Source organism: Chrysochloris asiatica, unplaced genomic scaffold (genome assembly GCF_000296735.1).
Source record: "Chrysochloris asiatica unplaced genomic scaffold, ChrAsi1.0 scaffold00145, whole genome shotgun sequence".
Taxonomy (NCBI): Eukaryota; Metazoa; Chordata; class Mammalia; order Afrosoricida; family Chrysochloridae; genus Chrysochloris; species Chrysochloris asiatica.
Window position 1 is genome coordinate 5,714,664 of NW_006408663.1, and position 19,247 is coordinate 5,733,910.

Genomic DNA, 19,247 nt, shown 5'->3' on the forward strand with positions numbered 1-19,247 from the left:
CTTGTATATTGCCCCCCTTCCCCTCACCCAAACTATCCTGTGTCTAATCCCTGCCCTGTGCTCCACCTTCCCCTCCTTCCCCTCACCACCCCCAACATCCCAGCAATCAACAAAGAATTCCCCCCACATCCCTTTAGTATGGGTTCTTTTTCTTAGTCTTTTAAGGTAGTGGTCCTACTGACATGCATTTTTATCTTTTCTTTCTTTCCTGGCTTTTTAAAGATATTTTGCATTCTTATATGATTTTCCTGATATGAACCCCACAACTTTTCTAGTATTTGATCATTAGTGTCTAATGTATCCAATATATTTTTGGGATGGTCTCTAAATTCAGAAGGAAGGTGCTCAAGGTCTTATTTTGACTCTCACGGACTCTTAGAAATTATCTTCAACTTCAGTTTGAACTTGCATATTAGTGATGCTGGTCTATTCCACAGTCAGCCCCTAGCCTTGTGTTGGCTGATAATATTGAGCTTTTCCACCTTCTTTTTCCACAGAGGTAGTCAATCTGATTCCTGAGTATTCAATCAGGTGAGAGTATAATCATCTTTTATGTTAGAAAAAGGTCTTGCAAAATTCTATAATGTGATCTTAAACCTCATTTCTATTACAAAGACTATATTCTTCACACTGAAAGAAGTGAACAAAATTTCAGACCTCAGGTTGCCATATTAAGGATTCTATGGGCAGAATATTGAATACCTCAGGAACATTCTAAAGAAGATAGAAGGAATGTAAAAAGTCACTGTACTAAAACAATTGGTCTATGTTCAGTCATTTCAAGAAGTAGCATATGAATAAGCACCAGTAGTTTTGAAGTAAAAAGTTCATCTTGCTTTGAAGGGAATAGCAAAAATAAAGCTCCAAGAATTGATAGAATGCAAATTGAAATGTTTAAACAAACTGATACAGCATTGGAGGTGCTCACTCATCTATGCCAACAAATTTAGATAACAGCTACCTGGACACATGATCAAGAGAGATCCATATCTGTGTCCATTCCAAAGAAAGATGCAGAAGTCATTACTATAACATACAAGATTTAGAAGAGGACGTGGAACTAGGGATATCACTTCTGAGATCATACAGATCTTGGCTAAAAGAGAATAGCAGAAAGATGTTTACTTGTAATTTTTTCATTATGCAAAGGCATTTGATTGTATGGATCATAACAAACTATGGAGAACATTGTGAAGAATGGATATTCCATAATATTAAATTATGCTCATGAAGACCCTGTACATAGAACAATTATAGTTGATAGAATAAAACAAGGAGATCCTGAAGGGTTTAAAATCAAGAAAGGTGTTGTAGCCTTTCATCACACTTATTCTATTTGTATCTAAGCAAATAATTAGAAGTTCTTTTAGATGAAGAATAACAAGGCATCAGGATTTAAAGAAGAGTGATTGTTGTTAAGTGCCGTCGAGCTGATTCTGACCCATAGTGACCCTGTATAGGGTTTCCAAGGAGCATCTGGTGAGCTTGAACCACAGACCTTGCAGTTCAAACTGACTTTACAAGTAAACTGCAATATGCAGATGCTATAACCTTTCCTGCTGGAATTGAAGAGGACTTGAAATATTTACTTATGAAGTACGGACTCTACCTCAATGCATAGAAAATAAAAATCAACCAATAAACAACAGGATAGATAGAGAAAAGGTTAAACTTATCAAAGACTTCACTTTGCTTGAATCCACAATCAACAGTAATGGAAACAACAGTCAAGAATTTAAAGGTTGAATTACTTTGGACAAAACTTCAAAAGATCTCTTTAAAGAATTAAAAAGCAATCATATCTCTTTGAGGACTCAGGTGCTCTTGAACCAAGCCATGGTATTTTAATTGCCTCATGTGCTTGTGAAAATTGGACAATGAATAAGGAAGGGCACTGAAGAATTGAAGTGTTTGAATTATGGTGCTGGAGAAGAACATTGAAAGTACCATGGACTGCAGAAGAACGAACCTGTCTTGGAATCAGTACAGATTGAATGCTCCTTAGAAGACTTTGTCTCCCCTATTTTGACAAGTTGTAAGAAGAGGCCAGTCCCTGGAGAAACACATCATGCTTGGTAAAGTGTAGGGCCAGTGAAACAGAGGAAGACACTTAACCAGATAGATTGGCACAGTGGCAAGCAACAATGGCCTCAAAGACAACAACAACTGTGAGGATGACCTAGGATTGGGCAGTGTTTCGTTGTGTTGTGCATAGGGTCACTATGAGTTAGAACCCACTCTATGGCACCTAACAACCACAGTAAGTGTTTTAAAAAACTAAAATTACACCATTTAGAACCCTAATACTTTGTCAGATCATTGGATGGAAAGAAGAAATATTTTTTACTGTTTCGCTTGTCTTCCTTCCACTTGTTTATTTGAAATTCTCTGAACCTCCGTAAATAAATTTTGCTGTGAGAAAATATTCCCCTTCAATATTTAAGAGTGGATTATGTCTGATGGTGTCTATGTATATAGAGTTGTGCTGGTCTTTAAATATACACAATTGTTTTGGAGCCTGAGGATCTCTGGTAAGGCAGCAGTACATTTGAACCAACTAGCTACTACCTGGGAAAAAGATGACAATCTGCACCTATAAGGATTTATTGTTGTGTTGTGAAGTGCCGTCAAATCGGTTCCGACCCATGGTGACCCTGAACAGGGTGTCCGAGGCTGTGAATCTTTACAGGAGCAGAGCGCCTCATCTTTCTCACGCGGAGCAGCTGGTAGTTTCGAACTGCTGACCTTGCGCTTCGCAGCCCGATTCATAACCACTACACTAAATAAGGATTTACAACCTTGAAAACCTTGGCGTTGTTCTGCTCTATCCTATATGGTCACCATGAGTGGGAATCTCCTTGGTGATAGTGAATTTCATATTTCTGCTTTTAGGTTAAGAATACAAAGCTACAAAAAATATTCTGTAAGGTCAAGGACACAGTGACAGAATCTTTTCAGGAGGCCTTTTGGCATTCCTTCCAACATTTAAGAATTTATCATTCAGCAAGAGAAAAATCTGTGTTAATACCTTTAAGAGAAATTCACACTTCAGCAGATGTTAATGACTTTTTTTTAAAATGTTTGTTTTGTTTTTTTCCTTTTGAATGATGGTCTTGCTCAAATTCAAGCTTTAGGACAGAATTTTTAATGTATGTACATAAGGCATTTTGGACTATAATGAAGGCCTATAGCAGTAAATGCCTAAATTACCCACTGTTTGAGGGAAAAAAGAAAAAGAAAAAAAATTAAAGGCAAGAGGATGAATAGTTGCATGCCTGTGGCTGACATTATTCACTGTTTTGTTTTGTTTGTTTTCTTTCCTAGGATAGAGCTTTCATTACAGTATGCCATATATACATAATTGCATTTTACAGTGTATGTGCTACTGCACCGTCGGTAACCTAAAAGAGCATTTACATTTGGCTGATAACTGTCCATCTTGTCAAGAGTGCTCTGTGTTGGGTTATAGGTTTGAGACTTAGGTTATCAATGCTGGGGAGAATACTGATCAGAATTGAGGATCTGCATTGTACTGAAAAGAGGAGCCCTAATGGTATAGTGGGTAAACATGGATGCTAACTGAAGAGTCAGTGGTATGAATCCACCAGCTGCTTCATTGTAAAAAGATGTGGCAGTCTGCATCTGGAAAGATTTTCAGCCTTGGAAGAACCCTTTGAGGAAACTCTACTCTGTCCTTTAGGGTTGTTATAAGTTGGAATTCAACTTGACAGCAATGGGGTTTTGAGACTGGCTTGAAGCTGCATAATTATAATGTCAATCATGAGAGAGAAGATCCAGAACATGGGGCCAGGAATAAGCATAAAACTGGAAACCAACTCAGACAATCAAAAAGGTAGTATACTCTGACCTTGAATGATATTTTAGATAACTGCTTCAGTCTTCCTTTCTTTGAATGTGAAAAGACTCTGTAATTGTGCAGGGTAAAATTTCAATTCTCCACTCTGACTGTGGGAAAAAGTTGTAAGAATTCTAATTAGATTTTACTCTCAGCTTTACCCTTCTTAGTTTCTATTCTGTGAATCAAGAGAATTATATATGAGCAGTAGCTAATTGTCTAGGGGTTAGAGTTATCTATTATTAAGCACCAATGAGTCCAGAAGTACAACCTATTTTAGTATCCACTTTCTATTCTCATTTCCCATGGAGTGGGAGGAGAGAAAACCAATAGCACAAATACAAATTCTTGTTCAATAAGGGAAAGCAATGTCCAAGGACCACATTGTTTTTCATTGATCATCAGAAATAACCAGATCTCTAGCTAGTAGTGTTCCATTATGAAGTCTTTCCTAATGCAAAAGCTGTCAATGTAAAATGTGGTAAGCACACCCAAGAATCGAAGCGATGCATTATCTTGCGGTTTTCTGCACCTACAAAGGTAGCACAAATATGATGTGATTCTTCTAGATTGCTAGAAAACACTGTGTAGGAAGAACTGGCGGCATGTCATTAATTCCCTATAACCTGCGACGTCCAGGAATTCTTTTTCTTTGACATTCACATCCCAAAATATCTAAATTGTCAGGCAGTTTTCTAGTGAATCTGATCATTTTTGGCAGCCAGATTAAATAATTCAGATCCCAGCTGGGATATGATTGAACTGGATGACCTGGTTTGGTGGTTTGCAATCATCCAATTGACCCAAATGTTGCCAAATCTCCACTTCATGGCTATTTTACTAGACTTGGAACCACTGCTTTCAACATCAGTCCCATGAGACCCAAACTGACTCATGCTGCTAATGAGTTTAGTTATATACATGTTGCTTGCTCACAATCTCCTTTACTGCCAAAAATCAAGTTGTACAAACAGATAAAGACAGTGGAGTTGTTAGGAAATTAGACGGCATTTCAAAGGGTTGCCAAGGTCATTACCAAAAATTAAAACAAGATTTTCATGTTTTCTCCAGAGACTCACAGTCAAAATAGCTACTAGATTAATGTGGCAATAGCAATTATGAAGAACAAGCTTTCTGTAGGGCACACTTGGTGACTGAGTCTAAGGTTTCTCAGGAAATCCTATTAGAGTTTTCACTTGTAGAAATTTGGGGGAGATGGCTAGGAGGCCCCAAAGCAGAATTCTCCTTCCTGGCATATTCTGGCTGGCAAGGCCATGGACCAGTGTGGCTCCAAGCCCAGGTTGAGTGGCTGGAGACCCCCAACTTGGCTATGGATAGAAGCACAGTGTAGGACTCAACCACGCCATGCTTGCCAGGCACTTTTGGTTATGTAGATTTAATTTCTATTTTCAGAAATATCCCTTAAGCAAGCAGTGAGAAGTATATAAGAGCTCTTTTGTGTATTTTCTCCCTTCATGCAATATTATGCGTATCTAAAGAAGAGGTTGTTTTTTGTTTTTGTTTTTTTGCCCCACAGGTTTAATTTCAAGTAAGAACACTCACTGGGAGGTAAAGTGTGAAACAAAATCATTGTGGAAACTGAGGCACACAAATCAAGCCTCAGTATGAGCTTGTAACTCAAGAATTTCCCTCAGGGCCACCCTTGGTACTTCAAATCACTCAGGTACATACCACATACAGAGGTGTAGTTACAAATATCAAATCTGTGTCTCATTTAAACATCAAAATGAATGCACAATCATAAATAATTTTAACTTAGTAACCAAGTTTTAGAAAAAGCACATAAACATCCTTATCTAAAATAAAAGTGAAGATAATATAAAGTATAGGAAGAATGAAACATAGTGAAATAGGGTAGTAAAAAGCAAACTATGTAAAACAGCAACTGAAGAAATTTCTTGTGTATTGGGAAACGTTTTCTAATTCTGATTGTAGAATGTTTTATTGAGGAAAACTATACTAAATGGTTGTCAAAAAGAAGATCTTTATTTGCTTTAAAATTTCCAAATGACTTGATATTTTAGAATCTGAGGTAGGAACTAAGTAACTTTTAGGGACCCTTCGTAAACCTACAATTCTGCATGCCTTGTTTAGCTGAGAGCTTTAAATATGAAAGGGCATACTGTAATCTTGTTACTTTTTATTCAGTCTTTAATATTAACATTAAATCTTGGACCGATTCTAAGTACTTTGTTGTTATTGATGTTAAGAGCTGTTGAGTTGATTCTGATCCATAGCTACCCTGTATAGGATTTCCAAGGAGCAGCTGGTGAGCTTGAACCGCAGACCTTGCAGTTCAAAAGGCTTTGCAGTCTGGCACATTAACCCACAGTGCCACACCAGGACTCATATTAAGTACTTAAATTCAAAGTGATGTGGAACTTCAGCAATTACAGCTCATACAAGAGAGTACAGTTCCTGTATTTCTCTAGAATTCACTTTTCTCTGCTTTCCTATGACCCGCATTCTTGTAACAATTTCTCAAGACATCATAATGTTGTCTAAAACCTGTTAGGCAAAAGTTTGAATTTCACAATATTTAAAGTCTTCCTAATTTACTATATAAATATAAGAAAAAAAGTTGTTTGGTGTAGAAGAAGAGGGTATGCTAGCCATAGAAAGTGTCAGAAGTCCAGCAAAATCTTTGAGACATTCTAGATGAAAGCATCTGGGAGTAGAACTTGTGTAATAGTTGTTGTTGTTATTGTTAAGTGCATCAAGTCAATTCTGACCCATAGCGACCCTGTATAGAGTTTCTGAGGAGCAGCTGGTGAGCTTGAACTGCCGACCTTGCAGTTCAACAGCTTTGCAGTCTGGTGCATTAATCCACAGCGTCACAGCAGGACTCCTGTGTAGTAGTACTCAGATGAAAACCTTTTGGGGACTAACATGCAATCAAGATGTAAAGGTTGGATACAAAGAGGAAGGATCGGTAATTGGGAAATAAGGCCTTGGTGATAAAATGATGCTGGAGATCACATGATAGCATTTTTCAAGAATAATGACTTCTTCATAGCAAATACCTTTTATAAACAACATAAAAAAAGACTATACACATGGACCTCACCAGAAGGAATACACAGACATCAAATTGACTATATCTGTGGAAAGATGATATCATCAACCAAAAGAAATGACAGCGGCAGACTAGGGAATACATCATCAATTGCTCATACGCAAGTTCAGACTAAAGCTGAAGAAAATTAAAACAAAACCGTGAGAACCAAAATATGACTTGAACGTATCCCACCTGAATTTACAGCTCATCTGCAAAACTGATTTGATGCATTAGACATTAAAGATTGAAGACGAGAAGAATTGTGGGATGACCTCTAGAATATCATACAAGAAAAAAACCAAAAGGTTATTAAGAAGACAAGAAAGAAGAAAACAACCCAGATGAATGTCAGAAGGGACTCTGAAATTTTCTCTACAGCATAGAGATGCTAAAGCAAATGGAAGAAATAAGGAGTTAAATGAGCTGAACAGAAAGTTTTAAAGGTCACCTTGAGAAGACAAACAAAATATTATAATGAAATGTGCAAAAACCTGGAGTTAGAAAACCAAGACAGAAGAACACGATCAACATTTCTCAAGCTGAAGGAACTGAAGAAAAAATTCAAGCCTCAACTTGAAATGCTGAAGGATTCTATGGGCAAAATATTGCATAATGCAGAAAGCATCAAAACAAGATGGAAGGAATAGTTCTATATTTAACCATTTCAAGAGGTAGCATATGATCAAAAGTCAATGATACTGAAGGAAGAAGTTCAAGGTGAATTGATGGCATTGGCAATGAATAGGGCACTGGGAATTGATAGACTGCAAATTGAAATATTCCAACAAACTGTTGTGGCACTCATTCATCTATGCCAAGAAATTTGGAAGACAACTACCTAGCCAACTGACTGGAAGAGACACATATTTCTGCCCATTCCAAAGAGAGATGACCCAACAGAATGCAGAATACCATTAATATCACATACAAATAAAATCTTATAAAAGATAATACAAAAACAGCTGCAACCATACATTGACAGAGAACTTCCAGAGGTTGAAGCCGGTTTCAGAAGAGGATGTGGAATGAGGGATAGCATTGCTGATGTCTGATGGATCTTTGCTGAAAGCAGAGAATACCAGAAAACTGTTTACCTGTGCTTTTTTGATGACACAAAGACTTTTAATTGTGAGGACCATGACAAGCTATGGACAACACTGTGAAGAATGAGTATTCTGGAACACTTAATTGTGCTCATGAGGAACATGTACATAGACCAAGAGGTAGTTGCTTGAGCAGAACAAGGGAACACAAAGTATTTTAACTTTAGGGAAGTTATGCATCAGGGTTGTATTCTTTCACCATGTTTATTCAATTTGTATGATGAGCAAATAATCTGAGAAGCTGGATTATATGAAGAAAAATATGGCATCAGGCTTGGAGGAGGATGTATTAATAATCTGTGATATGCAGATGATATAACCTTTCTTGCTCAAAGAGAAGAGGATCCAAGCCATGGGATTTTCAATGACCTCATATGCATGTTAAAGTTGAACAGTGAATACGGACAACCATAGAAGATTCGATGCATTAGATCTATGGTGTTTGAGGGGAATATTAAAAGTACCGTGGACTGTGCCAGAGAACAAACTAATCTGTGTTGGATGAAGTACAGCCAGAATGAGCCTTGGAAGCTAGGATGGTCAGACTTCTCTGTAACACTTTGGACATATTATCAGGGAGGACAGTTCCTGAAGAAGGATATCATGTTTGATAAAGTGAAGCGCAGGAGAAAAAGAGGAAGATCTCCAACAAGATGGATTAACACAGTGGCAATGATTGTGAGGTTGGCTGGGACCAGGCAGTGTTTGGTTCTGTTGTGTATAGAGTTACTATGAGTCAGTAGAAAATCCATGGCACCTAAGAGCAACAAGGCATTAGGTTTGTGTAAGATAAGCACTGGACTGCTAAGCACAAGATGAGTGGTTTAAACCCATCAGATGTTCCTCAGAAACCCTATACTGAGTCAGTATGAGTTGGAACGTACTCACAGGCACTTAATATTAACAGCAAAAACAATAGGCATTGTTAAGGAGTCCTGATAATGTAGAGGCTTATGCATTGGACTCCTAACTGCAAGATCAGCTGTTCAAGTCCACCAGGTGCTCTTCAGGAGAAAGATGAGACTTTCAACTCTTGTTAAGAGTCACAGCCTCAGAAAACCTATATAGGGTTGCTATGAGTTGGAATCAATTCTACGGCACACCAGGCACTAATGTGAGTCTTGGTGTGGTGCTGTAGGTTAAACACTAGACTGCTAATTACAAGGTCAGCAGTTCAAACCCACAAGTCACTACTCAGAAAGCATAAACACAGTCACCATGAATTGGAATAGACTCCACAAGACTTAACAACAAGTGTTGAGGTAGTAGTGTTCTGTGAAGTTGGTTCTGACTCATAACGACCCTGTACAGGGTTTCCGAGACTGTAAATCTTTATGGGAGCAGAGAGCCTCATCTTTCTCCTGCGGAACAGCTGGTAGTTTCAAACTGCTGACCTTGAGGTTAGCAGCCCAATTCGTAATCGTTACACTACCAGAGCTTCTTAACAACAAGTGTTAGTGAGCTGAAATTGATTGGCATTGGCCACTTTGTATCAGACATAATATTATTTACTATGCCAGAAAAGACAATTGAAGAGGAATAGCATCATATTCATAGCCAAAAAGAGCATTTCAAGATCTATTTTGAAGAATAATGCTGTTTGTGATAGGATAACCTATTATTCAAATTTATGCAACAACCACCAAAATCAAAGATGAAGAGACTGATAAATTCTACTACCTTCCTCAGTCTGAAATTGATCAAACATGCAATCTAGATATATTGATAATTACTGGTGATTGGAATGCAAAAGTTGGAAACAAAAGGGAAGGATCAGCAGTTGGAGAATATGGCCTCAGTTATAGAAATGCACTAGAGATTGTATGATAGAAATGTGCAAGATCAACAATTTCTTCTTTACATGCACACTTTTGACAACAGAAATTATTATACACAAAGACCTCAGTAGATGGAATGCACAGGAATCAAATTGACTTTATTTGTGTGACAAGATGATAAATAAGCTCACTACCATCAACCAAAGCAAGATCAGAGGCTGAATGTGGAACAGACCATCAAGTGCTCATATACAAGTACAGGTTGAAGCTGAAGCATATTTAAAGAAGTCATTGAGAGCCAAAATATGACCTTGAGTAGATCCTATCTCAATTCTGAGCCCATCTCAAGAACAGGTTTGATGCATTGAACACTAATAACCAAAGAACAGAGGAATTATAAGATGACATCAAGAACATCATATATGATGATAATAAAACGCCATTAAAAAGACAGGAAAGAAAGAAAAGACCAAAGCGGATGTCAGAAGTAACTCTGAAATTGAACAGACAGTAACTAAAGCAAATGGAAGAAATGATGAAGGAAAAGAGCTGAACAGAAAATTTCAACAAGCAAGTCCAGAAGATAAAGTCAAGAATCATAATGAAATGTGCAAAGACCTGGAGTTAGATAACCTTTTTAGGAGATAGTGTACAATTAAGAACTGAAAGTTTTGAAGAAATAATTTCAATCTACATTGAAGAAATTGGTGAAAAACAAGGCTCTAGGCATTGATGGAATACAATTGAAATGTTTTATACTGATGCAGTACTGGGAGCACTCACTAGTCTCTACCAAGAAATCTGGAAGACAGCTACCTGGCCAAACAAATATAAAAGATACACATTTCTGCCCATTCTAAAGAAGAGTGAACCAACTGAATGCGTTCATTATTGACCAATATGATTTGTATCACACGGAATTAAAGTTTTGCTGAAAGTAATTTTTTAAATGCTTGCAGCAGGACATCACTGACATGAAGCTGCTAGAAATTCAAGCTGGATTTAGAAAAGAACATAGAATGAAGGATATCATCACTGACGTCAGCTGCTTCTTGACTGAAAGTCAGAAATATATTTTCTCTTGTTGTGTTGACTATGCAGAGGCATAAGACTATGTAAGTCATAACATTGGGAAAAATGGGAATTCCAGTACAGATAAATGTGCACATGCTGAACCTGTATATAAACCAAGAGGCAGTCGGTAGAGCAGAACAAGGGAATAATGTGTAGTTAAAAATCAGGAAGGGGTGTGTGCAGGGTTATATTCTTTCACCATATTTATTGAATCTATATGCTGAACAAATAATCCAAGAAGCTGGATTATATGAAGAAGAATTAGGCATCAGGATTGAAGGAAGATTCATTAACAGCCTGTAATATGCAAATGAGACAACCTTGCTTGTTGAACGCAAAGAGGACTTGAAGCACTTACTGATGATGATTGAAAAAAATATAGCCTTTACTATGGATCACGACTCAATGTAAGGGAAACAAAAATCCTTACAACTGGACTAATAAACATCATCATGATAAATGGAGAAAAGATGGACTCTTCCAAGGTTTTTGTTTTACTTGGATTCTCAACTAAGGCTTATGTAGTAGCAGTCAAGAAATCAAATGATATATTTCATTGGATAGATCTGCAACAAAATGAATGCCTCTTTAAAGTGATAAAGAGCAAAGATGTCACTTTGGGGACAAAGGTGCATCTGATCCAATCCATGATATCTTAAATTACTTCATATGCATGTGACAACTGGACAATGAATAACAAAGACCAGATAAAAATTGATTTATTTAAATTATGATAATGTTGAAAAATATTGAAAGTACCAGAAGAAGAAGAAAGAAATCTGTCTTGGAAGAGGTACAGCAAGACTGCTCCTTAGAAGTGATGATGGTGAGACTTTGTCTCATGGAATTTGAACATGTTATCAGAATTGGTCAGTCCATGGAAAATGACACTATACTTGGGAAAGTAGAGAGGCAAAGAAAAAGAGGATGAACCCAATGAAATGGATTGATGCAATTTTTGCAGCGATGGGTTCAGACATAACAACATTTGTTAAGGATGGTGCAGGACTGGAAAGTGTTTCATTCTGTTGTGCGTAGGGTCACTACGACTCTATGACACCTAACAACAACAACAGAATGGAATGTTAGAGAAACTCTCACAATGCAGAGGTTAAAATACTCAGCTGATAACCAATAGGTCAGTGGTCCAAACCTACCAGCCACTCTGTGGGAAAAAGATGGATAGTCTATTTCCATAAAGATTTACAGTCTTTGAAACCACATGTTGTTGCTTTGTTAGGTGCCATTAAGTCGGTACCAATTCATAGCACAACAGAATGAAACACTGCCTGATCCTGGGCCGACCTCACAATGGTTGCCACGCTCAAGCCCATTGATGCTGCCACTTTGCCAATCAATTTATCTGGGGGGCTTCCTCTTTTTCTCTGAGCCTCCACCTTACTAAACATGATATCCTTATCCAGTGACTGGTCCCTTCTGACAATATGTGTGAAGTGTGAGAGATGAAGCTTGGCCATCTTGGCCTCCAAGGAGCACTCTGGCTGTGCTTCTTTCCACACAGATCTGTTGGTTCTTTTGGCAGCCCATGGCACTTTCAATATTCTCCTCCAACACCAATAACTCAAAGGCATCAATTCTTCTACGATCTTCCTTATTCACTGTCCAGCTTTCACATGCATATGAGTTATTGAAAATACCATGGCTTGGGTCAGGCACAACTTAGTCCACAAACTGACATCTTTGCTGTTCAGCACTTTAAAAAGGTCTTGTGCTGCAGATTTGCCTAATGCAATATGTCCTTTGATCTCTTGACTGTTGCTTCCATGAGTGTTGATAGCTGATTCAAGAAGAATGAAGTCCTTGACGACTTCAATCTTTTCTCCATTGATAAGAATGTTGTTTATTGGTCCAGTGGTAAAGATTTTTGTTTTCTTTACATTGAGATGCAATCCATACTGAAGGCTGTGGTCTTTGATATTCATAAGCAAAAATTTTAAGCCATCTTCACTTTCAGCAAGCAAGGTTGTATCATCTGCATATCACAGGTTGTTAATGAGTCTTCCTCCAATCCTGATGCCACGTTTTTCTTCATATAACGCAGATTCTCGGATTATTTGCTCAGCATACAGGTTGAATAAGTATGGTGAAAGAATACAACCCTGTCACACACCTTTCTTAATTATAAACCATTCAGTGTTCCCATGTTCTGTTCAAATAGCTGCCTCTTGATCCAGGTACTGATTCTTCATGAGTACAATTAAGTGTCCCACCAACACTTGAAACCATATGGGACAGTTCTATTCTGTCCTATACAGTTGCTACGCCCTATATCAGTTGGGTAGCAGTAGAGTTTTGATATGAAATGTTATACTATTTCATTTGTTTAGTCTTTTTTTCTTAAAAAAAATTTAGTTTCTGTGTTTTCCACCTGCCTCTATAATGTGGGGCAACATGATACCAGTCATGTTAACTCATAATGCCCAGAATCCTCCTGGATTTCATATAATCTTTCTCTTTCTCTATAATTGTGGGAAAAGATAAGGAAAATAAAAGCTCATTGATCAGAAGTAGCTTGAAGGGTGTTGAGAAGGACAAGATATGTTAGGAACTAATTTTAGATATAGAGTAAGATGCTTTTGTTTCATTTTCAACCTAGAAACATGGCCAGGATATGCCAGAAAACTCCTCAAAACACAGAAACTCATTTTCACTGGATTGTTATTTTATCAAAATTAGAGTAAATGAGACTGTCAGTAACATTACATCCTCTTAGTAATTGCATGTGCCATCTGTACTGTAATCCTTAGCAACGGGTTGTTATTATTAAGCATAAGGCTATATGAAGTGTGCAGAGTGTCCCCATATTCTATGGATATTTTTAAAGTCTATGGTTTCCATTCTGACAGTCAAATAAACAAGCAAGCAAAAATTACATATAAAACCACAATCAAAATCAAGCAAACATTGTTACATTAGCTTGCTGAACTATTGTTCCTCTTAGTATTTTAAATGTTGGCATTCTAACATTTTCCATTTGCTCTCTTATAATCAGATGGGCTTTCTTGTGTACAATTCTTACGTATAGGCAACATTTCTCAGATACGCATGTTTCCAAACCTGAACTGGACCCAAAGTGCATCCCTATAAGCTTATATTCTCCTAGGTCTGAAGATGTTTGCTACCAACACTTGTAGTGTGAGTTACTGTCCTCTCTTAGTGACTCTACCAGGACCAGTTCCAGTCAAAAAGATAAAACAATTCGAATGTGCTTTTGGTGCTTCAAGCTTTCCCATTTTTATTGTTCCATTAATCAGTATTCAAAGTCCTCAGCTTCTAACCCTGCCAAAACTAACTCTCAGAAAGAAAAAGTCTCCTTGAAATCATTTTAAGTCTTCATATAAAATTCTAGGTGTCATGTTTCACAGGGCTATTTGTAAGTTATTGGTAGTGTTAGTTGGGAAATGAAATGTTCTGTTCCTTTGGAGGAATTCCAGAGTTGAGGGAGAGTTTCTGGGGGGAGACACACCTTAGGAAACCTCAGCACTCTTGAACATACCGTTTACATACACATACTTACACACAGGTAATAAGGTTAAAGGGAGAAAAATCAACATCACTTCTCTAGTATATGGTGTGCCAATATATAGTGTACCAATCATGTCTAAGTATCTCTCATTAAATTCTGCATTGCAGGTAAATAAGACACAAGTCAATTGAGAGGTTAAGGTATTTCATAAAAGTCATTCAATATTAGATCTAGAATACAAGCCTCTGCCAGTTCTAAGTCTTTCTATTCTGTATATTTTAATCATTTTTGCTGATCAGAGTTTGTACAGAAAGTACTGACCGGGCATTTTCTGTACTGAAATCTGCATAAAAAGTATGGAAGAAGCCAAGTGAGAAAACTTAAATGTAAAATCTGCTCAGATACTCCAGGGAGAAGTCAGACCGAATGAGGGCTTCATTCATTTTTTCCTTTTCTGAAGAGACAGTTCGTTTATCATCTTTGTGTCAATTCTTGCTTTGGTTAACGGATGGTGTTACTCTTTGATTACTGACTGATCTCTTATAACTCCTGTTCTGTGAGGCATGAATATTTCATATCACAAAGCATGGTATTCTAGCTATAAAGTAACTCAATATTTATTTCCAAGGAAATATTTAGCATTTACTTTGTTTCACATTTCCAAATGTATTTCTCTTATAGATTTCATTATTGCCATCAACATGTTGCTATAAAATTCTATAACTGAAGGTCATAGGAAACATTATTGTAGCATCCTTTTATAATATGCTACTGTATTCTCTCTGAAATGAATGTCTTAACATTAGATGGACTTACAGGTACCAGAACAGATAAGAAAGCCTTGTTTTTGTACTTGTCAGCATTTGACATTCTCTGCATTAGTTATTCTTTAACTGCCTATCAGCATATCCACAAGGTAAACCTATAACATAATTTCATCATTGCTTTACTAATAAGACACATTTTGCAACAACAGCTGATTTTGATTAACTAAGCAAGTGTAACAGCACCTGTGAGGGTTATGCAGGAATAGGCAGTGTTTCATTCTGTTGTGTATAGGGTCTCTGTGGGTTAGAATCGAATCAACAGAACCTAACAACAACAACAACAGATAAGTCAAGCAACTTGAAAGTTATATTTTTTCATTCATGTGCCAGGCACTATCCTTGAGGTAGGAAAACAATGAGGGCAATAAAGGTGACCCTATGGCTCTGAAGGATAAACACTGGGCTGCAAACTACAAAGTAAGTGGTTCAAGCCACCAGCCACTCTGCTGAAGAAAGAGGAGGCTATCTGCTTCAACCAAAACTTGCAGGCTCAGATGGTCTATACAGGGTCACTATGAGTCAGAACCAACTCGATGGCACTTAGCAACAACAACAAATTTCCTTGAAGAAAGAAATCCCTGGTGGTTCAGTGGGTTAAACGTTGGGCTGCAAATCAAAAGGACAGCAGTTTGAACCCACTAGCTGCTCCTCAGGAGAAAGATGAGGCAGTCTATTCTATAAAGATTTACAGCCTCAGAAATGCTCTGAAGCACTTCTACTGTGCCCTATCTTGTTGGTAAGTGTCGTCAAGTCAGTTCTGACCCATAGAAACCCTATATAGCATTTCTGAGGAGCAGCTGGTGGGTTTGAATAGCCGACCTAGTGGTTCAAAGTGACGTTGCAGTCCCATGCATTATCCTGCAGCACCACACACAAACCAACAATACTGACAAGAGAGAACCAAAGATATCATTGTATAATGAATCCACTTAACAGCTGTGAGTTTTGGGTTTTTGCATTCTTGAACATTACAGACTAGTTAGCTGTCATCAGGTCAACCCCAAGTAATGGTGACCTCATGCACAATTGAATAAACTTCTGCTCAGTTTTGTGATATCTCCATGATCTGCTGGGGATAAAACCTGGACGCATCACTGAAACCTGCCTAGCATCATAACAACATGCAAGCCTCCACTGACAAACATGTGGTGGCTACACATGAGGTACCTTGGCTGAGAATTGAACTCTGGTCTCCTTCATGGATGGTGAAAATTCTACCATCAATGACCTCACAGACTCACTGGGGAGACAAGTTATTAGACAGGTTTAGTTAAATAGAAACACAAATCAATGCATATTTACAAATAAAGCTACTGATTGTTCAAAAAGAGTAAAAGAAACCAGTAAGTTAACAAGATTGGGAGTTTGTAACAAAGGAAACTGCCCTAGAATGAGGAAGCAAGGGGAAAGCTTCCAGAGAAAAGTATCTCTGATGGATGAGTAGCATTTTTATGATGGATTCAGGTGGCATGAGTCTTATGGACAGAACAATATGATCAAAGGCCAGCCACTTGGAATGGAGATTAGAAATGGAAAGAATGCAAGTTGGCCTGAATTCACATACTGAGTTAGCATGTGATGATTAATGAGGCTAGGGAGATTGGCAATGGCCAGAGCAGGTGGACATCTTAGGCAATGTTGAGGATATTAACCTTCCCTTTATAATTATGGGAAATTTCTGCAGGATTTTAACTATTATTGATCGACTTTGCATTTGAAAAGGTTCCTTTCTGCTTCTGGCAGAGCTTGAACTTGGTAAAGAAATGGAACTCAATTATTAATATTGTTCTTTAATATCCAATTATTGTATAGATTTGATTGAAAAAAAGTAAAAAAAAATATATTCTATTATGCTACTAGGATATTTCTCTCTGCACAGTTTGTTGGGTTTTTTTTTTACTGAATTTCTTACTTTCTTTCTTTTAAAAATTGATACTGCTGATATTTGATTAAAAGAAAATTGCTTGGGAAAAGCGCTTATTGAGTTTTAGATACAAAAATGTTAAGAAAATCTTTAATACCCATGTGTAATAAATAATAACTTATGACCAAGTACAGATTTATAGGCTAGAATGTACTTTTTTTTTTTTTTAATGAATATAATGCTGTGCAAGGAATACCTTGATATATTTCTTGATTTACAAAAATATTTTAATCATCTGTGGAATGTTCTAGCAAAAAATGTGACTATTCATAGAAAAATAGGATCAAAGGAGTCTTTTTACCAGACATAAGTACACCAACACACAGAGGACAGAGTGTATAGTATTTATAATAATACTAAGAGACTCATAATTGATTGATAGATTCATTTCATAAAAAAAATTTTATGATTATAAGGTACTGTTCAAGACTCTAGAGACACAGCAGAGAAATGAAAAGATCAAGTTTTTGTTTTTATGAGGTTTATATTTAAGTTGAAGTAAATACCAAATGAAGGGATTAAAATACTTATATAAGATGTGAATATAAAAGAAACTATAAGTTATCTTAATACAAAGAAAGGGAGGGTGAGCTTGCAAAAATGAGATTGGAGTACTTTAGACATGTATATATACCTCTTGTTATTGTTGTTGTTGTTATGTGCCGTGGAGTTGGTTCTGAATCATAGCAACCCTGTACAAGTTTCTGAGGCTGTAAATCTTTACAGGAGCAGAAAGCTTCTTCTTTCTCCCACAGAATAGCTGGTAGTTTCGAACTGCTGACCTTGCGGTTCATAGCCCAATTCATAACCACTACGCTACCAGCTATATATTCCCTCATAAAATATAAGTGTAAGCAAGAAAGTATTCCACCACTCTTCTATCAATTCACTGTACTGTGGTGGCTTGTGTGTTGCTGTGATTCTGGAAGTTATGCCAAGGGTAATTTGAATACCAGGGGGTCATCCATGGTGAACAGGTTTCAGATGAGCTTCCAGACAAAGACAGGCTAGGAAGAAGGAAAGACAAACTAATTCTAAATATTTAGTCACTGAAAAACTTATGAAAGGCAATGAAACACTGACAGATATAGTGTTAGAAGATAAGCTCTTCTGGTTGGAAAGCACTCAAGATGCGACTGGGGAAGAGCTGTATTCTCAAAGTAGAGTTGGCTATGATGACATGAATGGACTAGAGCCCTCGGGACCATCATTAGCTGATGGGAACAACTGATAATGAAGAGAAACAGCTGTAAACATCCATTAATGATTGGAACAAGAATGTATGAAGTATGAACCAAGAAAATTGGAAATTGTCAAAAATGAAATGGAATACATAAACATCATTATCTTAGGTGATCTTAGTGAGCTGAAATGGACTGGTATTGGCGATTTTGAATCTGACAATCACATGGTTTACTAGGCCAGGAATAACAAATTGAAGAGGAATGGCATTACATTCATCATCAAAAAGAAGATACCAGGATCACTCATGAAGTACAATGCTGTCTATGATAGGATAATATCCATTCTCTTATAAGGAAAACCAGTTAATACCAATATTATCCAAATTTACATACCAACCCCTAAAGCCAGAGATGATGAAATTCAAGAATTGTACCAACTTCTTCACTGTGAAATTGATTCAAGATGTATTGATAATTTCTGGCGATTGACATGTAAAGGTTGGAAACAAAGAGGAAGGATCAGCAGTTGGAAAATATGGCTTTGGTGATAGAATCAATGCTGGAGATTGCATGATACAATTTTGCAAGACCAATGATTTGCTTTATTGCAAATACCTTTCTTAAACAACATAAAAGATGACTGCATACATGGACCTCACCAGATGGAATACACAGAAATCAAATTGTCTACGTCTGTGGAAAGAGTCAATGGAACAACCACATATCATCAGCCCAAACAAGGCCAGGGGCAAACTGTGGAACAGACCATCAATTGCTAAAATGCAAATTCAGGCTGAAGAGACACTGAAACTTGCTCTACAGCATAAAGATGCTAAAACAAATGAAAGAAGTGAGGTGGTACATTCACTGAATAGAAATTTTCAAAGGTCAGCTCAAGAAGACAAAGCCTAATATTAAAATGAAATGTACAAAGA